General features: G+C 38.8%; 1 protein-coding gene across 2 annotated transcripts in view; it reads left to right on the top strand.

Annotated features, from left to right (window-relative positions):
• Positions 1-14,287, top strand: part of igsf21a (immunoglobin superfamily, member 21a) — a 290,961-nt gene that overhangs the window by 79,360 nt on the left and 197,314 nt on the right. The gene's annotated exons all lie outside the window — the stretch shown is intronic.

Raw genomic sequence — 14,287 nt, 5'->3', positions numbered from 1 at the left:
TTAACATGTCACATTTTTAACAAGATTTCCGGAGAGTCATGAAAGTCACTCAGCATTTAAATGAATAGCTTCAATTCAACTAAGGGAAAATAAGGTAAAGCTTTAATTTGCATTTCTAATTGATGGCAGAGGAACACTAATACGGGGATTGAAAACGAAGAGTGGGATACAGAGGGATCAGAGATTCATTGCGTTCTAGTTGGCCGGCAAACTGGCAGTGACAAACACGCCGCTGCATCTGACTAACTCCACGTGGGCAGGCTGGCTGAATTTCCTCCCTGGCTCCATCTCTTCTCACCAATGACATGGTAATGCCACATGCCTGAGGCCTTTCAGAACAAGGGCCCGCTGATAGGGTTCCTCGTGATTGCTATCCACTATAGCGGCGCGGGCTTGTGGGAGGGCAGTGGATTACAACGGACGTGTGCTGACACTCTTGAAGCTGAAGCATGTCATTAAACAGTAAATCACTCTGATTGAAAAACGCATCAGCTCCCAGCTTTCTGTTTACAAAAGAAGACCTTCTCCACAGGCGCAGATTGTGCTCTTAGCCAGAATAAATCAACAACCAGTCATCTGGATTCTCCTCCGGCGTGACGCTTCCTGAGCTCGGCCCGCGTGCACGGATACAAATCACTACCTTGAGATGCGTGTTGACTTTGTTGAGCATTCTTCACCGCAGCGCTCAATCAACTGCAGTGACTGTCTACACTGTTACTTTGTTGAAGGTGATACAGTGATAAGAACAACACTTCTCACTTCTTAAAACACCTTTAATCTAATTGTAAAACCTGAATTCTTTTTAAGCACTGCAAACATGAATGTGTACCAGTTAAATAACTAAATAAAAAACTGTACAGTTTGCTGACATTTTACAGGAATAGATCAGATCATTTGGAGTAAAATAATGATTTATTCTGTGTATCGTTGAATCTATATCCATTATGGTTTATGTTCATTGTGATGGTTTTCTTTTTTTGGTCGCAATAAGGACACAAACAGCAGTGGAATCAGCTGCAGCTGTCTGCTCTATTTTTTTGTAGGACACTGTTAGAGAACTCAAGTTGACTGAAGATAAATGCATGGCCAGGTTTTTCCAAAATCCTGCATTGACTTAAGTCTTAATTCTCGATACATTCTTGAGGCAATAAGATGATTTTGTAATTGTGTTTATGTGGCTGTTGAAATTCATGTCTGACTCAACGGCCACACAAAGATTTCTGGCTTGGTTTGTGGTTTTTAACATTACCGATTGTTAAACTGAGGAAAATTCTGGTACATCAATCGCTGATTTGTTTAATGATACTGCTGAGACTATGGGATTATACTCCCCAAGCGATATGGTAATGTAGATTTGTGTGTTGTCTGCATAATTATGGTACCTAATTTGCTGTATAATCTGAACTAGTTTAGGCATGAAGATAATGAACAGAAGAGGCCCCAGGATTAAGCCTTGGGGAACTCCACAGGTCGTTTTTGTCCACTCACATTTGTAATTACCTATAGACCTAAAGTAGTCCCTGATCTTTGAGTAGGATTTGAACCAGTTTAGTGCCGTGCCAGAAAATCCCACCCAGTCTTCCGCTCAGTTTAGTAATAATTTGTGGCCGCCTGTGCCGAACGCACCCCTGAGATCCAATAATACCAAGACTGAAAATCCACCACCGTCTGTTTTTAAGTGGATGTCACTGAAGACCTTAATAGGAGCAGTCTCAGTGCTGTGGTGTGGTTGAAACTCTTACTAGAAGACATCAAAACAATTGGTCATTACCAAGTGTACAGCAGCAAATGTTAGCAGTTGGTCTTACCTTTAAATGTTTATTTAAACTGGATGTTGAGTCCTTGGATGATGACAGCATTTTCCCAGTGGGATGGCATAACTTGCACTGCACTGAGAGGTGGTTCCCCTTTCTGATTTAAATATATAATATTAATTAAACACTGTTAGCCTTATTTTGCATCCGATTAAATAAGTCTGTTATATGTAATTTGCTCCTCTGCAAGCCTACATCTGTGCATGTTGTCTCCTGCTAGAAAATAATGAAGTCTAGTTACTATAAAAGAAAATGTCAGTTTCTTTACAGCGCTGTTTTGGTAGTTTGGGCCATCATTTTTGGTTACGACACCATGACAGTTGTGAAATCCGGGGGATGCAGCAACACAGGTAGACACAGCTTTCCAACAGAGACCAATAAGGCAACACAAGCTGTCAAACAAATCGCCTGTGTGCATCCTCTGAACACACCGCTTGTAAAGCTCTGACTACTCCACCACAGATGCCACATGGCCACATCTCAGCAATTGCAGCAAAACTGAAAAGAATCGGGGACAAAATAACAAAAATAAGACAAAGGTTGCAAAACAGATGGAGTTCACTTGAAAATAAATGTGTGATTGATTCCAGTATTTGTAAATAAAACATGAAAGTACAAAGGTTTGCACACATTTTGTCTTTTTGGGAAAAAAAAAACATGATTTTATGAGCCAAAAAACTGGCTAAGTATAAAGTTAAAGCCAGTGAAGGTAGTTGAGTACCATCTGTCATAACTGTTTTTTTTTTTTTAGAACAAAACACATGAAAAACATTTGCTTTAATGCTGCACAACAATCAATGTCGTGACTATTTCTCACATGGTTCAGATTTACATGCTGCTACAGTCCTCTTACAGTCCTATTACAGTTTCTTTTATTTTTTAACTTTCCGACAAGAATTTTTTGCCCTCATTATTTTTATTAACCTTTATTAAAGTTCTACGAAATAAAACAACGAGACAGTGGTGGTATTTCTACAATATCTGCCCGGCTCTTCAGGAGCTTTAATAGCTGCTAAGTTCCTCACTTAGAGAATATTTTTTATTGAGAATAATGTGAATATAACATGTTCCATTTACATAATCTATACTCCTGTTTGCCTTAGGCTCTGGACTTGAGCATTTTTCAGAGGGGACCTGCTGACCATTGACTAAACGCAAAGGTTACAAATGTAGAGGTTATCGTCGGCAAAACATATAAAGCATTAATACGTCGTCGCTGGGTTTTCCAAAGAGCCTCTCGTCCCATTAACAGCCCATCACTCGCTCACTTGCTTCAGTCTCCTGCCTTCAAATTAGTCACCTGGCTTTAGCAGAGCAGTTAATAGCTGAATGTATTGATTACCACACGCGTCCACGTTGCTGATTTTCATTTGTCAGGGGCCAAACACTTACACTGGGAATATTACGTGTGTTTAACCTTAATCCTACTGACTCCAGAGGTATACTTTTTTTTTTTCCACGTATCATTCCAATTTTTCATGACTTTACCAATCAATTTGTTTGTGAAGACTATAATTCTGCTTCTGTAGTACACCTGGCATCCTGTGGGACCTGTGGACTTCATGTTTGAGTCCTGATTTTAAAGTATCACACACAATCAGGGGCCGTAGGAGCGTTCTGTAATTCATTTTGAAGGAGACAGACACAGATGCAGCAGACACAGATATCAGTTTGTACTTTCTGTGTTGGAGTCATATTAAGTTACTGCTGATGAAACCCCAGAATAAAACTATTTCCTGTCTCTGCTGCTTTGTAATAAAACTGTTTAAATAATGGAACAACGGGCTTTTATTGTCAAGGATTTAAGGAAAGGGTGTGTTTATCCCAGAGACGTATATGAACGGTTTATCCGCCGCTTTAGAGCCGCTTGGCTTGAGCGTCCTCAAGCTCATCTTCAGGACACACCTTCAGGTGAGTAGCCCTGTTGTAATGGAAATGCAATCCCCTGCTATGCTGGGGTCAAACCGTGTCGAGCCAGACCAGCTCTGTGTACGGAAAAGGGCCAAGCAGAGCAGACTGAGGATCACACAGCAAACTGCACAGTTTAATAAGGAACACAAAATCAGTAAAGTAACTTACTACAAATAACCTAAAAATGTAATGTGTACAGTAACTATGGTTACACTTGTAGCATGAAACAGCAACAATGATATGTTACATTTAGAAAGTGACCATCTAATGAAAATAAAACATGTTTTAAAAGTTACTGTAATAACTTTAATGACATTATTAAGTACCTGTATCGCTACTCGGTATCGGCAAGTACCCAAATGTAAGTACTTGTACTTGGTCTGAAAAAAAGAATGTAATCGCTGTGAAACAATTAGAAGGTATATTTTATTTCTCTGATTCACTGCTTTGCTGTCACTGTGTTTACAAACGATAATGCAGATTCTACTTTTAAATATGTTAGGATGAGGGTTAATTTCAGATGTTGTTTACAAGAGTTCTGAAATTCTTTGTTTGCAACAAAAATATTGATGCAGTTTGCTTCATTGGTGTCACCGCATCGTGTCTTTAGAGTCAGAGTGAAAATGATTCAACATGAGGTGACCTTGCAGTCACTTTTTTGCACACGTGCTTTCATTTGTGGAAGTGCTAATGTTTAAATGTGTTTTAGACACTGCAAATCAGCTGTGTTTGTTTACAGTGCTTAGAGGCACAGATGAGGAGGAGAAAGTCAGCCATCCATTTTTCTCATACATTTAGTTGCAGTGACATCTAAGCAAAGGTAGGCCATAGCCATAAATCACAAGAGCACAATAACAGGCACATTTTGGGCCGGTCCATCATTGGCTGTGTTTTGTTTTCTCATTGCATCTTGGCAAATTGCTGTTATTAATGGGAGAAAGCATAGTTTGCAGCCCTCATTAGATGTTGTTCCAACAGCGCCTCTGATGGATTAAGACAGGCTGGAGGCCTCGTCTGCCTCTACAACCAGCTAATATGAGCCAATTAAATGCCATGCACTCTCTGGCCACTCCACACTTGCTTATGTGCTCTTACACGATATCCAAGCATTCGGCTTCATGGCCAAATAGATTATAGTTTCAAGACAAGTAGATTTATTTCAAAGATTTTCTGCAGAACCGTGTGCTTACTCTCACATTCCATGATAATAAATTATGTCCCTTTAAAGTAGTTGGTTTCTCTGAGGATGCTGAACATTTTCCTTTGATCAAGTACATTTTAAATCTTCATCCACATTTTATTTAATCTCTCCTCTCAGTAATTGGAGCGATTTGTGACACGAGCTCTGTAAGTTGCAGACGTGAGAGTCACAGTTGTGTTAGATTTCAAGGTAACGTCATCCTAGTGGAGAGTCTGATTCATATAGAAGAAGCTTATAGGTGGGAGGCTGTGAGCACTATATAAATATACCCGGGGCTTCCTTCGAATGCAGGGCTTATAACAGGCAGGATCAATACTGTGCAGCGCGCGCATGAAAACAGAATCTAAGTCTCTCTGTCCGCTGAATTTAAGCTCAGCTAAAGTGAAGGTGTTCACCGTGCCAGACATAACTTGTTAGAGCTTACTGGATACATCCAGCCTGACACTTCAGTCATATTTCCTTAAAAGGCTCATAATGTCATCTATTCAAACAATACACACATTAGACAATGTTATGAATTTGAGCATTTGATTCCTATTTTTGTTGGTTTGAAGGAAAATCATTTTCCCCTGACTGTTAAAATATTTTGTATAACACACTGAAGTAAAAAAAATAACAGTAAAGTTTTCACAAAGTTCATACAACGTAGATTAATTTAAAATTCCTATAAAACAGCTAGCAGAATTTTTATTGCTTACGGGTTTCCTGTAAACACGCAACTAGAGAGGGACTTACCCTGTATTTTATACCTATAGATGTATGATAAGGAACTAGATAGTCTATGCAAACATGGTGCCCTTTCAGTTCAATTAAAGTAATTTGCCTGGTGCATAAGCCAAAAAAGTTTTCTAGCTTCCAGGTTTAGTTCCTGGTTATACGGCCCACTTAATATGCGCTGTAGTGTTTGCCCTCTTGCCCCCACCCGCGAGTTCCCGCTGTCCTCATAGACTTGACATTGTGATGACATCACAGATTTTAAAATGCCATTTTCATCTCTGGAAGTTTTTCAAATTTGAAACCTCTGTGGATCAAAAATTTGTAATGGAAAGAGTCATAACCGACCTTATTTGCAGTTCAAGGTTTCCTCTCAACAGCTTTACACACTTTTATAATGTTGGTTTGTGGGGGGACGTTTTTGTTGCAATACCGTGAGTGGCCAGTGAAATAAAGTTGGCGACAAGACTGAGCTGCAATGCCCTGTTTAGTTCTAAGTGTCTGATTACTAACAGTTACGGTTTAGCTACTTTAGGAACAAATAAGCTAAAGCTATTTTGTCCATCAGAAAAAGCTCAGTAATTAAATCACTGAAAGTTGAAGCTGAGCAGCCAGAAGACATGAGAGAGGAATATTTTCTCTGCAAGTTTTTCCTAAATCAAGTCATCAGTTAAGAATTCAAAAGCATTCAAAAGTCCAAAGTTGGTCCCTACAAAGTGATTTCTTTTTTGTCATTGTAGGGTCAAATGCTGGTGTATAGGTGACATATAGCGCAATACCTATGTGATAAAAAGAGGGACTCTACAGCTGCTGGTTCTGTTTATTTTAGTTGGGCTTGTAACATAATAAAAGCAAGCGTCGTCTTCTCAATTCTGATCAGTATTTAAATACATTTAAATTGTGGCAAACTGTGATAAACTGCAGAATGCGTGCTGTATGTTCCACATTTAATTAAAGGAGCATCTCTGCTGGTTGAAGAAACTAATAACCTGCCACAGTTCTTGTGAAAGCCTGCACAGCAGATTAAATGTTGATTTTTCAGTCGCGAGTTGACAAAGGCTGATTGGAGACTTGTGTCCACTCAGAGCTGATACGGCTTCGGGGCAGCTGTCTAAACGATCACAAGTGTTGAATTATCTCTGATGGGTGACGACTCGCATAAACACTTGCACAGTGTTGATTTTTACGCTCAGAGTTGAATTAACACTGGAGGTTTTTTCTTTTTTTGCTGTGTGGATGTGGCCCATATTAGCCCGCGTTTTAACAGGGGCATCGAGCATAACAAGAGATATTGCTTCATTGGAACGCTTTCAACACAGAATTGGCAAATAAAATGTGTCTAATTTATGAAGTCATTTGGATGGCATTCGATGGATATTGAATTGCGTGGGAATTATGCCCTCATGTCTTGGTATGTGCAGCCTGCAACTGCTCCAGTTTCTCGTAGGGATTATTTGAAATGTGAACTTCCCTGGCACGAGTGCATAACCCATGTAATTTGCTCTTTTAAAAATTCCTCATCCCTCCCCACACGCTCCACAGCATTTTCCTGTCATTGGCTATGCTATATTTTCCTCTGTGCCACATAGTCAATGAATTGTTCACAATTAATCTCTGCAGCCACACAAGCAGACCACCTAGCTCCTTGTATTGTATTCTTCACATTGTGTGAAAAATGTGCCAGAATGACTTGCAGTCTTTGAAATAAGGGTTCCAAAAGGGTTCTTGCTGAAGGGCTGAGGTTCTACCCAGAACCATTTGCTTCAGAAGACCTCTTTTATGGAGAAAGGGTTCTTTGAGGGTTGTTCAAAGGAAATGTGTTTAAAATGTTTTCTTAGTGTAAATATTAGTAACTGTAACATAGTTTGTTAAAATGATGGATGATGATATTTGCAGAAAAATATGGTTCAACAGGGTTGTAGGTGAAACCCTCATAAGATGTAGTTTTAGATGCCCCTGGGTGGTTTCTACATGGAACATTTGTTATATAAAATTGTTCTTGGTAGAACACCCTGGATGGGTTCTAGATGAAAGCCTAGGCACATGAAAGGGTTCTAGATAAAAGACCCTGCTTGGGTTCTGGGTGAAAGCCTTGTAATATAAAAGGATTGTTGGTAGAACACTCTGAGTGGGTTCTAGAATAAAGCCTTGGACTATAAAGGGGTTCTGGGTACAACACCCTGGGTGGGTTCTACATAAAACCCTTGGGATATGAATGGGGTCTTAGTATAACACCCAGGATGGTTCTACATGAAACCCTTTGGAAATAAAAGGGTTCTTGTTAGAACATCGTGGATGGGTTCTAGATGAAAGCAATGGAATGTGAAAGGGTTCCTGGTTGAACCACCTTGGTGGGTCCTTGTGAGCAGTTTTGGAAGATGGAAAGGTTCTAAATGCAAACCCCTGAAACCCTAGAAGGGTTCTCTGTACCTCTTGGGTTCTAGGTGGAGCCCTTCACAGATGGATCTAGGTGTAACCCTTTATGTTGGGTTGCAAGTAGAACCCTGCAAGGGCTCCTAATGGAACCACAAGCTGAAGAACCCAATAGCACTTCTATTTCTAAGCGTGTATGTTTAATTCTGTTTACAAGTCTAAAGATGCGCTGCATATGCATAGACTGGAAAGCACATCCTGAATTTGGGAGATATTTTTTTTTCCACCCTCTAACTGAATCTGTCCTTCAAGGCGAGGCACACATTTATCCCCCGGTGAGAGAGTAACACAGTGTTCCACACAGTCAGTTGACTTTTTTTTTTTTTCCACTTGTAATATGCATTTCCAGCACCTCTGTGGAAAACTCACAGAGAGACATTTACAAGGCCAGGCTGCTCCTCTTGTGGGTTTGTAGTAAGTGGTTAGGATTTTCTCTAAGAGCATCAGCTCCGTGTTAATGACATGCAGTCTCCGGAAAGGTTTATCCATTCAATTTGACTCTAAAGAGAAGATCTCTTCAGCCAGCTGATTAAATTAAGATTCTTTAATAAGCATATCTAGGTGCACTAACACGAAAGACGGGCCGATCTGTGTCTACCAATGCAGATACCCCAGACTATCTACTTTAACGGCGACTAACGCTGAATCTCCGCGCTGTAATGTCTCTCGCTTACATAGCTGTTTGCTGGTGATTATTCACTTCTTTGCTGCTTGTAATTTGTCGTGCCACAAATCCACGGCTATATTTGTGTAGTCATGTGAGAAGTGCACCACACGCACGTTTTTCATTCACAGTGCATCCAGTTTACTGTATTCTTTTGAATTATTCAGTAAAGTCTTGTTCTTCTCGACACCCTCCTAAATATTATGTAAACCCAGGTAATTCTGAAAATCCGTGTTTATCTGATGCAGCATTTTGGGCGAGAATGCAACAAAATGTGTTCTACTGTAAACTGTGTAGACACAGATTCTTAGATAGAAGGTCTTGCAGAGGACAAACAGTCTCTCCATACAGTGTTCTCACTGTAACCTAACAAGGGAAAAACATGCACACTTCAGCAGTATTGCAGAGATGCAACTGAATAAAGGTGCTTCACTGTCTGTGGAGATGGTCTTAAGGACACTTATGGCCCATCAATGAGCAACCAAATGAATTAATGGCTGTATGCAATCACAATATTAAAGGCTAATAGAAGAGAATAACACCTGAGCTGTTGGATTTTCTTTGATCACACATACATTTTTCTTACTGTACCTATTAGGTTCTTCTATGACTGAACATTACTGCATCTCTGTGGGAGGAGAAGCTCAGCAGGGGGTGTATCACTAACAGTCAGTGGGAACAGAGCGATTTGTTGTAAAGATTTGCATGGATTTACACAAACACAGCGTCAAGAGGTGAATAGCGCTGTCACGTTTTGTGATATTCTGTTTTATTTAAACTTTGACAACGAACAGATGCTTTTAAAACACTATCAACCCATTTTTATACGTCTTGTAATTTGACTTTGATGCAGACCCCTCGAGCTGTAAAAACTCAAACATGACATATTTTCCATTTTAATTACCTATAAAGTACAAGTAGCTGCTGTGAGAATGAATGTAATTTAACATAAAACTGTCAGTATGCTTTGTGACACACATAGTGCAGATTGTTGAGGCAGTCGGTTGTTCATTGATCGATGTCAGACTGTAGCTGCACTGGCTGATGTGCTTGAAATATATCATGTAATATTTTATTGTTATTATTGATAAGACAGTATTTATATTTGATGGAGAAATGTATGATGAACAACTGCTCCTCAGACTGTTGGCTCTACCTGCTTAAAGCACATACTAATAAACTAATACTAATAATCTAAGATTATTATTAATATTTCCTAGTTCAAACTTTTTTCTTTTTTTGATGATTGTTGAAAATACCAGTGAAACTGTTTCACTTTGCCCTGATATCACTTTGGGCAATAACATTTCTTGGTAAACTTTAAAATATCCTGCTTCCATTGCATATTATGTTACAAGTGTCAACCAATTTTAAAGGGTCAGTACAAAATTAATTGTTTAATAATTATATTTAAGAATTTTTTTCCCTCTAAAATCGGTATTAGCATCAACCTTAAGAATCCAGTATCCATCAGGCTGTAATTGGCTCCGTACTAGTTATCATTACAGTGTTCTGTTCATCATCTATTGTCCCCCCGACTCCCAGCTTGACTTATAAATATTTATACTCATAGTTCTGTAACAGCTCTTGTAATTTTTATTCTAATATTTTTAAACCCATGATTTATTTGACTTAATGAAACAGCATTTAGATCCTCTAATGTTATGTAAATATGGCAGAATTGACGATGAAGTTGACTTTGACTGTGTTGTAGTCAAGTCACTCTCATCCATGATGAGCATATATATTTTTTTAATAATATTTTTGGCTTTCAAGCCTTTAACTGACAGGACAGCTGAAGTGAGGACAGGAAAGAGGAAGAGAGAGTCGGGGAATAACATGCAGCACAGACAGCACACAGGCAGGAATCGAATCCACAGCTGCTGCTGAGGACTTACAGCCTCAGTACATGAGGGCACGTGCTCTGCAAACTGAGCTGGCAGGGCGACCCAAAATTATATTTTTTTATTACTATATATTATAATATATTTGAAAGAAAACTTTGGTGAAATAAACATAAGCAGACTCAGCGGTCGAGCTGAAGAGACCCTTTGGGTGGCAGCACTTTGAATTTAGCGATCTTCAACAGAGTGCAAAAGGTTACACAGTTATGGAGATGCTTATAGATAGTAATGAGAGTTCATGCTGTGAGTGCATTGTGCATATTGTTTTCTTAGATATTCTAATACTTGACCTTTAAATTTTAAAACTCACCTTTCCATCCTCCATCAGCCTCCCACTGGTTTGTTTTGTCCTTCATTTATAGAAAGTATTGTATAACAAAACACATTTTGAATAAAAAAGGGTACTGATTTGTTTTTTGTATTTGCAGTATTGCAAACCAAGGGTTAACCTCTCTTTATCTCTAGTCTCTATTTCTTTCTTCGCTGCGCTCGCCTGTAGAGTTCTGTGAGACACTGATGCCCCGAAAGTGGTTTCTGCTCTTTTACCAACGCAATTATTGGTCATGAGGTCCCATTTTACCCTGTTTTATATTTTTACTGTGATATCCATCTGTTTTACAAGATACAATCCCCTCATTAAATACTGAACGTGGTGAAACTGCTATTATGTTGGGCAGAGGGTCGCTGTCTGTCAGTGGAAGTCGGCCCACGCACTGTCGCTGCCTCACTCCGCTCGCCAGAGTGGTAGGATATAAAGATGTCCTTTTTTCACCTGCATGTAAACCTGATACAGTGCATTTTAAATAGATATAAGAAATGTATTTTTGGACGCTTCAACCTTCATGCATTCCCCATCCTGAATGTGTCCTCCATAGAGTCTTGCTGTTTTTAGATGTATTTATTTTCTCCCCGGTCCTCTCATTATCACCAGGTAATTGCCTTTGTATCTACCCATTTTATTTTGGAGATATAATCTTATGCTGATGCTGTACCATTATCACCTTGTGGATGTATGTGATTGTGGAATAATGGAAATATACCTGCAGGTCTGTGCGAGACATTTTTGTAGAGGGTTGTGGAGTGGGCTGATGGTCAGGCATAATATACACAAGGTCAAGGCTCCACCTGGGACTTTTTCTCTTTGAGAAGTCAAACTTCAAATATGTGTAGACTGAAGAGTTTGCCCTTGCATTTAATTGTTTTTTTTTCCCCCTGTTTTACCTTTACTTTGTTTTTGTTGTTGTCATCGATGAGTGCGTTTCTTTTGTCTGTGCCTGTTACAACAAAAGCCTCAGTAAAATTTGAATGAAAAATATTTGTTTTGACAACAGGGATGCTCCAGGCTGTGTACTGCATGGCCCTAATTAGACAGCTGATTCTCCGATTTCTAATTCTAAGAAAAACATTTTATTGCATATAGATTTTTGACTGAGCTGCTCTTGTCAAAAGCAGTGCCGGCATTAGCCTTTAAAATACATTTTCATCATAAACCCCGAGACTTCTGCTTTGCTGGTTCTGACATTTCATTTATGTTCTTGATATTTGCTGGCTATGAATGAGGCATTTTTTCACAACAATTGTCAGAATTGTGATGCCATTCAAATGCCTCTGCTTCTCTCAGAGCTTTATTGACTCTGCATGTTTATTCAGGACCAAACAACACCTTCAGATAAATAACTGGTGGAAAGCTTAGAGAGACTTTGCACAGCAAAACATGCAAACCAACTTTCCATGGCAATAATTTAATGTGTGAAGCAACTGTGTTTTACAAACAGTCATGCATGTTTTATCCTGTTTTTCTTAAAGGCATGACATGCGACATTTTCCTTATTTTTTTACTTGTGTAAAAAAAATAATCCCTTTCAGTCATCACTTATGACCCCCTAGAAGAGTTAGGTGGTGTCTGTATCTGCAGAGATTCTTCCCTCTTCCTGTATTTCCTCATTTTCTTACTATTCTGTTGTACTCGAGACACTTTACCTACTCAAAATGCTAGTATTTGACATCCTGGGAATGAAACTCAGTGATCAACTATCTCTCTGGTGCATTTATGTACAGCTCAGACAAATCCTACTGATTCTACCTTGAAGTTTTATATTCAAGAATTAAGAAACATTTGGTTGAGAGCAAATTACCATACAGCCATATGGGTTTTGGAAAAAAACAAACAGAAATGGGTATTTTTCAGCTTGTTCATAAAATCTCTACAGCCTTAGATAACAACTACAAAAAACTCTCTCTCACCATGTTCTTGTCAAAAGTCTTTGACGCTGGTGATCACAACATCCTTACTGGAAAATTACAAAAATGTGATTTTCATGAAGATGTTCTAAAATGGTCGCTTCCTTATTCAAAGCTACATCAAGGAGTTTATGAAAGACGTTTCCTTTTATTACCGATGCCTCTGTATGCCCTGCATAAGCAAACGAGACCATCCCTGAGAAGCGATTTCTGTATCGTCGTTCTTAATGCCTGTCACTGGGTCGGATTCCCTGTGAAATCAGTAGAAATGAGCCTGTGTTTACTTTTTTTTTAGACAGCGTTACAGACTTACAGTGAGTAGTGTGTTAGCCAGTTAAATAGAAGCAGGACAAGATTTTAATTTAGATATTTTGTGGTGGAAACACCACCACTTTTGTCCACAGGGGCCTCCAAAATCAACAAAATATGAAAGTTTCTTGCAGTAACTTTAAAGAGCAGACAATATTATGTATCTGACAATAGGCAAAATTCAAGTACAGCAAAGCTACTTCGCGGGGAACCTCAGGGTTTCATCCTCAGACTTCTCCTTTTTTATATATGTGAATTATCCACCTTAATGTTCGGCTATAATGCCTCTTTTATGTGCTTATAACATTTCTTGTTGCTTCACTTGACAATTTTAGCACACAGATTTGAAAAGCAAATGAAGAGTTGTTATTCACTTTTCATTCGCTTCTAAACGATTTTGGAAGAATAAACACTCAACAAATAAATATTATTAAAAAAAATATGCAAAGAAAAGGCCAAAATATTCCTTATAGAAAGTGTTAAAATAACTCAGGCTCCTCACATTAAAGCTACTACAACGAGTTTTTACCTGGGCGTTAAACAGGCTCATTTTTATTACCGATGTCACTTCATGGCCTACATAAGCAGCAAACAAGACCATCCGTGAGAAGATCATCAAATGCTATGTAGTTGTTCTTAATGGCTGCCACCAGGTGTTTACAGTTACCAAGGCAAAGTAACTGTGAGTCCTACAGTAGCCAGTTAAAAAGAAGCAGGAGGTTATTATTCATATAATTCTGTTCTTTGGTGTTCTGTTTTGAGGTTATTATGGTGAAAACACTACCACTTTTGGTCAGAGTGGCCTCCAAACTTAACAAAATATTAAAGGTCCTTGTATTAGTTTTAGAGGACAGAGAGCAGTAGATATACAACTATGCAAAATGTTTCTTTCCTTCTTTTTTTTCCCCAAATAGAGCTAAGTTGCTTGGTCGGGTATCTCAAGGTTCCATCCATGGACCTCTCTTGGTTTTGACATGCAAATGATCTACGACATTCATTCATATCATACAAGACTTAATATGTGCATACATATAACATGCAAATAAACTAAAGTAATTGAGATTTGTTTGTCTGAATATCCAAACCAGATGAAAAA

Source organism: Lutjanus erythropterus, chromosome 2 (genome assembly GCF_056507025.1).
Source record: "Lutjanus erythropterus isolate fLutEry1 chromosome 2, fLutEry1.hap2, whole genome shotgun sequence".
Classification (NCBI taxonomy): domain Eukaryota; kingdom Metazoa; phylum Chordata; class Actinopteri; order Lutjaniformes; family Lutjanidae; genus Lutjanus; species Lutjanus erythropterus.
The sequence above is the reverse complement of the archived record's forward strand: the minus strand, read 5'-3'. Positions and strand labels throughout refer to the sequence as shown.